Raw genomic sequence first — 9,032 nt, 5'->3', positions numbered from 1 at the left:
AAGTACTACGGCCTTCAGCCCTTGACACACAGCTGGTTAGCTTTGCTACCGCTTGGATTTCCCACTGGTCTGTCTCTGAGCTCCAGAGCTTTGGGTTTGGGGGCAACATGTGTGCAGGAATCGTTAGGGTCTTCTACCGGGCCCGGCCGCTGGTTCACACGAACAGCTTGCATGCCCAATCACCTGTTACCGTTGAGCAGGAGAGGATCACGGTCAGGGCAGCCGGGATCAAGGAGTTCGGCGCTGATAGGGTTTTCGGCCAGGAGTCAACACAAGGTAATCCTTTTTTGCTTACTACTTAGTACTGATCACTTGTTTGTTTGTAGGTCTGTACGCCTGTCTTTCTTTATTTCTTACTCACTTGTTCCAGTGTGTGGTCCATGCAGATGATATGTTTGAAGAAGTGAAACCGATCCTCAGGTCTACACTCGACGGCCACAACATATGCATCCTCGCGTACGGCCAGACCGGGACGGGGAAGACCTACACAATGGTTGTTGGTTGGTCGTTCGTGTGTGCGTGCTGGCCTGGCTCCCAGCAGAACTCGAGCTAAATCTATGGTTTTTTCCCGCGATGCGTGTGCTTCTGATGATAGGTGGGTTGCATTGCAGGAAGGAACCGACAGTAATAAGCTCGGCGTCATGCCTCGGACGATCCAAGAGCTGTTCTCTCGCGCTTCAGAGGACGGCTCATGTGCCTACTCTTTCTCTATGAGCATGCTTGAGATCTACCTGGGGAGTCTCAGGGACTTGCTGGCAGCACTGAGGCAGCCTCTCTATAGGGAACAGAGTGCAAAGCAGCGGCATGGTAAATAAGACTATCAGTTCAGTTCACCTGCAGTTTCTTGTTAAAACGAAAATAGAAACTTCACCAGCAATAAAACCATTGAAAGGTCCCCAACACGGGAATTGAATTTCCATGTCCCATCTTCTTCGTGTACTTGATGAGTAGTAGCCTCAGCATACTGGCAACGAAAGGTTTGTGGGTGGCATTTAGAGGTAAGTTGCTTCACAGGAACTTTTCTTTATGGGGTTTTTATTATGTCATTCTTGTTTTTGTAATGACTACTTGAAATTGGTTTCGTTTAGGGTCGTATACTCATTACTGTAATTTCCAAAACATCAAGAAACAATGCACTACTTTACAGAAGGGAAAATCCTCTCTCCTTGAGATGCTCTTTTCGCTCCTTGAAAGCAAGAAATAACCGTTCATCAGTTGTGGCACCTAAGGACTACTGTGAAACTTACATCCAATTTTTGAGAGATAAACGGATAGTTCCTGATTCAGATCCTCCAAGCCCTAAAGATGTGGACCTATTGTATCAGTTTATAGATAAGAGGTGAGACCCCCCATATTTGAACGAACTTGTCATTTTTTAGAACTGTAGTTGAAGTGAAATGAACTTCATTGCCTTCTCTCTTTTAGTAAAAGGCTCATGGTAGTAACTGGGCAGGAATGAGCACTAAATCTGGGATTCATGATTACAGGAGGTATGTGCATTGTTGTATCTGATGAAACCATATTTTCAGCCTCCCATTACTCTTAATATTCTAACAAACAGAATTCTTATTTTATGGCAGTCCTAATGGTGCATATAGTACAGGTTTTAAACCACTTTCTCATCAGGTGTGCCCAGCATTGCTTGTCAAATGATGTCTCTTGCTGTTTTTGATACACATTTCTTTCATTATGGTGCTATTTTTAAAAGGGACACTGGCATCTTTTACAAAAATTTCAAATTTGTATCCTAAAGATAACAAGGTTTTTATTTTGTTTATCTGCATACATTGACTTTGTGTGAGGACTCATACAAAGAGACTACTTGTGTTACAATCAGCTATATTACATAATAAGTTAACTCTGTTCTCTTCACCTTTGTTCAGCTGTATAACTATCTAGAGTATTGACTCCAAGCTAAAATTGATATTTTTTTGTTCTTGAGCTAACATTTTACCTACAGAAATCATTCAATAGTATGATCATCAATGATGTTTGGTCTATGTAGGCCTCATCATTCTTCTTTCTTGCTCTGTTACTGTAAGCTGTTTTGTGAATTGTGGCATTATTTTATAATTTTACTTTATGATTTTTGCAAATTCGGTTCTGGTTATTACTGATTAGTTAAACCAACTTTTGTTATGAAATAATTCTTGCAGTCACCAATTTTCTCTTTCATTGTCTTGTTTGTGGTTACTTACCACTTGAACCACATAGGAGTTTGTTCGCTCTATTAGAGCCCAGAGGTGGTACTGGGCTAGGAGCTATGCTGGATGGAGAAGGTTTAGGAGAGCACAACCAAATGCAGCCCATTACGCTCTTGCGTCTCTAGAAAGGATTGGCCGTGTCACTCAATGGTTACCCAAAATGTGGATAGGTAGTGAGCTGGGCCTATGTTTCTTCATAGGTAACAGAAGTGTATTTTTCACCTTCACTTGTTGTACATGTAACTTAGGTTGCATCATCGTGCTGAGAGTAATCCACTTGAGCTGCATGGGAGTGTATATGAGGTAATTTGTTTAGAATGTGGTACATCCATCAGCCGAGAATCATTCCAGGAGGAAGTGAAGAACCTAAAACCAAAGGTATGTTGTCTATTTGATACCAATTATGTTTATCATTTTAATTGTACATGTTTGACATGAACCCTTTGGAGAATGCATTTGCCATACAATAAGTTAAAGTGGATTTTTTTCATGTTCCTTTGAAGTTGTTGGATGTTTTCATGAGATTATGCGTGGATGTTTTCATGAGATTAATTCTAATAAGTACAGTGTTGCGTAGATCATTTCATTAGATTTATTTTAATAAGTACAGTCATGCTCATGATCATTTCATTAGATTTATGCTATTCACAAACAATAGCAAATAATTGTTGGATCGCTAATATATGTATGCACTGCATCTGAATCCTAGGTTTTTCTGACTTGGTACTGCTGTTTTCGAATTGCTTGTGTTTTTATTCGAATAAGTACACTGTTGCGTAGATCGTTTCATTAGATTTATTCTAATAAGTACAGTCCTGATCATGATCATGACATTAGATTAATGCTATTCACAAACAATAGCAAATAATTTATCTACATGGGTCGGTTAGTACACCATGCGTGGCTGAACATGTGTGCATGAACTGCCAATTTTTGTTCAGCTTCTGAATAGCATATTATAAAACAAACCCCAAAGATGCTCATGCTGATGGTACACATCTTTTAATTTTTTTGCACTGATTAAGCTTCACTCTAAAAATTGTGTGTTGATATATACACAGTACTATTCTAGTAGCCTTTTGCTGATAACATGTATTTCCAGGAAGTGACTGATTTGTCTTTGGCTTTCAGGCTCATCCCCTTCTTGTACTAACACTGCCAGAAGTCGTAGAATCAACGTAGAAGTTGTGTGCTATCATGTTTTTTGTAAGTAGATCTATGTTATGCCAGTGTTTGACATGATAGAGACTGTGCTGGTGAAGAAGCCGTGGCTCTCTCTTGGTCTCAAGTTGTGTTTGATTGCACGAACCGTCTATGTTGGTAATGCACATGAGTCTGAACTGAGTTGACCTGAGCTGAGTTGAACTGAACTTGTGCTCCTAATTGGCGCCTCACTAAACTGATGTGATGCAACCTTGTGCAACGTTCACAATGTTCATAGTCATCACCTTCCCCTTCTTCGGTGCACTGCTCGGTTTCTTTGGCAGGTTTGCCTTTGCGCCGACCACTTATTTTGTAAGCTCTCGTTAATCCATCTATCCTATTTTTTCTTGCAATTTCATAGCCTACAACTGTATATTTATTATTTATAACACTTGTATACGATCAAAGTAATGCACTTGTTTGCAATTAGTGGTTGGCATTGTGATGTTTTACTCACGTTTCTTTTCTATACTTCGGTTGTGCTGGACCCTAATGTGTCAAAGGATTACCTGGATCTCATCCAGAATCAGACCCAGGAAAGGAGACATACTTTCAATCATTTATGCGCACCTGGATGTTCCAATTTTGCATGCGACAGTGAAGTTTGCTCTGCTCTCATCAGTATGGATGGCATTGTGATGTTTTACTCACGTTTCTTTTCTAGACTTTGGTTGTACTGGACCCTAATATGTCGAAGGACTACCTAGACCTCATCTAGAACTAGACCAAGGAAAAGATACATACTTTCGATCATGTGTGCGCACCTATATGTTTCAATTCTAACAAATTTCGTCGTAAGATCCTTCAATAAGAGCTTTTTTTGGGTGCAAAACTGACAGGTTGCAATAGAAATTGAATTGTAAAAGATAGTAGAAATTGAATTGGACCATTCTATTTCTAATTTTGTGGCTTCATCCTTTTTCATGTTAACTCATCGTTTTCTTGGAATCTTTGCAATTTTTTCAAGCGAGCTATGATAATAGACAAAAATAGGGAAACCGAAAACGAAATTTAGAGGATTGATGTCTTTTTTAAATGAAATCTCATATAAACGAGGTCTACCTAGATATATAGGTAAAATGATGTTTGTTCGACGTCAGTTTATTCTATTTGAGTCGGTGTACTTGAAATAATATTATATATTTATATCATCCATATAATATTAGTGTTACGCTGATATTTTGTCACACGAATTTTGCCTATCATAGTGATGATTGTCGTTCCATATCTATGTTTTATACCAATTTTTAACGTTCGTAGCAACGCACGGGCATATAACTAGTATATATATATTTATAGTATTTAGAGTCATGTTCTCTGTTTAACTATAGGAAGCCCCAGCCACGTACCGACCAGGTGCGCAGACCGCACCAGACCCTTTTTGGCTCATTATACCTAACAGCTTACGACAAAATACAATACGAGTTATGCTGATGTGTGTAACAATTTATGCAAATCTATGGCCCATTGCGTAGATTTCGTCTCGCATATTACGTGCATAGGGCCCACGATCCAACCCACGTGCTCGCAGTTATCCAGTCCCACGCTGCCACTATAAAAACACCCTCACGCTGCCAGGGATTAGGTTTTAGCGGCGGTGGCGGTTCCCTCGGGCGTGTGAGCGCCGGTGATCCTGGGGGCCAGCAGCAGTGCCGCCCCGAGGCAGGCGACCGGGGGCGGCGCTCCACCAGGAACGAGCGACAGCGACGCTCCCGAGGCGGGCGCGCAAGCGGCGATGGCATTATCGAAGCGGACGGACGGCGGCAGCGCACCCTAGGCCCGATGGCGACGACGTTTGTCCCATCCGTCTCTGCGATGGCCACCGTCGTTGCCGCTCCAGCGTCTGTGGTACCGTCCCCTGCGCCAAAGGCCAACAACAGCAGGAAGGCGGTTGTGCCTGGGATGACTGGGTACGAGCTGCTCAAGCGTCAAGGAGTTGGCGGCGCTCAGGGACATCCTCGTCGTCATCATGTCGTCGGAGAACGTGCCCACCCGCATCACCCGCTGCCTGGAGGAGTTCGACCCGCGCCTCGCCGTAATTTAGGCCCTATTCGTCGTTACGAAATAAATTGATGATGTACGCTAAAATTTGTACCCATTTACGCTGTTTTGGTTCACGTTTTACGCTGAAATTTGACCGAGCCAGAATCCGTGCACGATCGAACGTGCGCAATTTTCACGCCGTAATTTTCGGGCCCCATTCACTGTTACAAAACAGGTCTATAATTTAAGTAAATTTCGTATTCATTTACTCTATTTCGGTTCACGTTTTATGATTAAATCCACCCGAGCCAGAACCCTAGCACGATCGGCTGCACGCGATTTTCACGCCATAATTTTTGGGTCCTGTTTGCTGTTACAAAACAGATATAGGATTTACGCTAAATTTCGTATTCATTTACGCTGTTTTAGCTCACGTTTTACGCTGGAATCCGCCCGAGCCAGAACCCGCGCACGATCGGCTGCACGCGATTTTCACACCATAATTTTGGGCTCCATTTGCTGTTACAAAACAGGTATAGAATTTACGCTAAATTTTGTACTCTTTTACGCTGTTTTAGCTCACGTTTTACGCTGAAATCGGTCCGAGCCAGGACCCGCGCACGATCGGCTGCACGCGATTTTCACACCATAATTTTAGGCCCCGTTTGCTGTTACAAAACAGATATAGGATTTACGCTAAATTTCGTACTCATTTACGCTGTTTTAGCTCACGGTTTACGCTGGAATCCGCCCGAGCCAGAACCAAAACCACATACTGCATGATTTATGCTGTCAAGTACATGTCATTATGCAGTCGTAAACGTTGTCCACAGTGTCATATTCGTTCCACGTGATTCGGGCGTCAAAAGATTCCTTTATGCATGGTTTACGCATCTTTATCCATATATATATGCATTCGTATATTGACTTACGCTTATCGTCCTGGATTCTTGGCTGTCGACTGCATGACTGACGCAAGCACGCGGGTGCTGGATCGACCGCATCCTGGCTGGGGCTTCCATTAGTAGGGGAAGCCCAGGGCTTCTATTACCTCTATATATATATATAGGAGCCTTGACCTTCAAAATAGTGACAGGAAGGCGGAAGCCCCAGCCACCCCCTCTGTACTGTGTCCAACCATGGTTTAAGCGCATGCATGCATGGCCGCGTGTCCCTTCCCACCGGTGTGCGATCAGTTCCTAATTTTATGGAGCACATTCATGCAAATTCTATATTTATGCAGATCCGAAAATTATGGTAAGTTCTGGGAGTTTCCATTGTATGCGCAAAAAATGGGTGACAGGTATCATACAAAAGCATAAATCCTTATAGAAAGTTGCATAAATACTTACACTGTACGTCATAATTGATGAAAAAAACCCTAATATGGGCCCAACCAATAGACCCATAGGAATTAGGGTGGTTTTATGGTAAGAGTAAAAATCTGGCATGCGGTACACTAGTGGACACATCTACACATCTGAGCATAAAAACCTTCAGTTTTAAGCGTAAAAACCCTTAGTTATGAGCGTAAAATACCGAGCCAACGTGAGATATGTTGATAACACTGATACGTTATATTCATGATCATAAAAATCCTCAAGTTTGAGCATAAAAATAGTGTTGATACAACGTAAAATGTTGGTTTACTACGAATCAACAACCCCACGTCCATGTGTTCCCCATAAATCAAGCGATTTGATTAGATGAGTTGATTAGGTGATTTAATAAGGTGGGTTGATTAGGGAATTTAATTTTTTTATGGTAGTAATGGACACCATAAAACCAAGGGATTACATGCACGAGATTTTATGGAATCGTGATAAATGGCCTTATTTCCGAGAGCGGTTACCTTTTTTGTGAATTTTTATTTCGTTGCGTAAATGTGTATGTCGTAAATATCTTATATATATATATGGCATAAATGGTAGGAACCCCATATACACATTGAGTTAGGTAACGAGTTAACACATAAAAACAATAAACGTTTGGGTAAAATGTGAATAGAAATACCATAAATAGACAATAGATGGAAGGGGGTCCATGAACTGAAATATACATCGTAAACACCTATTGACGTTGGCATAAATATGTATCAAAGTAGCATAAAAACAAGGCCATCGATCGCTCCTAGGGGAGCCGTCGCCGCCGCACGCACCTCTGGGATCCACCGCCGCTCGCGCCTAGAGGAGGTCACTGTCGCTGCTCATGCCTAGGGAAGTCCACCACCGCCACTCTGACCTCAAATGCATCACCGTCATGCGCATCTCATGGGACAACCGTTGCGCGAGTGCCCCGGGATCCGCCACGCTGCTGCAACCGCTCCTACATTAGATGTGTTGCCTGTGACGGGCCAGAACTCGAGGACGACGATGCCCTGACTGATGTTTCTTGTCGTCCATCCGTTTGCAGTGGACTGCCGATGCCATGTCCGTCCACCCACCACGGACTCATCGTTTACCCATCACAGACCCCTTCTATGCATGCCAGACCCGCCCGGCGCGCATCGGCCAACGCGGGCCCGTCTCTGTTGGATCCGCTCGCCCACGCCATCTTTGTCCGCCCATCGGCCAACGCCGCCCCGCGCCGGACACGCTCGCACGCATTAGTTCTGCCGTCTCGCAACCGCCGCCGCTGAAACCCTAATTTATGGTGGTCTTGGATAGCTTTTATAGATGACTTGAGGCCTAGTCTGTTTGAGGTGGTGCGACTGAACTGAAAGGTACGATTGGGTCAAGGCTTCCCTAGCTATTTGGAAGCCCAATGAAATATACTATATATCACCTAGGGCGAAGGTTCACCCAACACTTCAGCGCCCGACCGACATACTCAGCGCACAGACCACATAGATCCAATCGTATCCGATCGAACGGGCCCACCAAATCACCTTTCCACTTTCTACCTGCCTCCTCGTCTTCGTCGCACTCACCTAGGGTTCCACTTTTTGAATTCTCATCCAACCGCGTGTGATCGCCCTGGGGTTTGGCTAGGTTTTGCAAACCATCGGTTGCAATCAGTGTTCGCGGGAGTAGGGGTCCTTTTATTAGGGTTATTCATTTGTTCAAGCGCACAGATATGGTCTGCGCCTAATTCAATCGAGGAGAGCAGCAACAACAGACATAGGGTTTTCGATCTGTTTTGTCCTAGGTATGTTTTTTTATCATCTTTTTTATCAAGCCACTAGACCAACAACACAAATAAACACTTGGCTTAATCTCCCTTTAATAATATGATACACTTCATGTTATTGCATGGTCTTATTAGTTAATTGATCACAACTTTGCTTGCTCTTCACTAATGCACCCAATCCATCGGCACCATCTCCTTGCTCTAGCTTCACCACCACACAATACATCACACTTGAGCCTCTGACTTGCCCTTCATACTAACAATCTAGTCCATCGTGGTCTCTTGATATTCTCCACATAGCCACATGATACCATGCAATGTTTCTAAGCAATGAGTTCCTTTATCACACTAGTTGGACATATCAACATAACCAAACCAATCCACCACAGCATTCAAGTACCTCACACTATATATGTACCTATGAACTAAACATATGTGTATCTCAATATAAGCACATATTAGTCTACCTAAGTTATCACTTAATGACCAAAGCTAAACAAGGTCCTTACACAT

Source organism: Zea mays, chromosome 5 (genome assembly GCF_902167145.1).
Source record: "Zea mays cultivar B73 chromosome 5, Zm-B73-REFERENCE-NAM-5.0, whole genome shotgun sequence".
Taxonomy (NCBI): domain Eukaryota; kingdom Viridiplantae; phylum Streptophyta; class Magnoliopsida; order Poales; family Poaceae; genus Zea; species Zea mays.
This window is presented reverse-complemented; position numbering follows the sequence as displayed.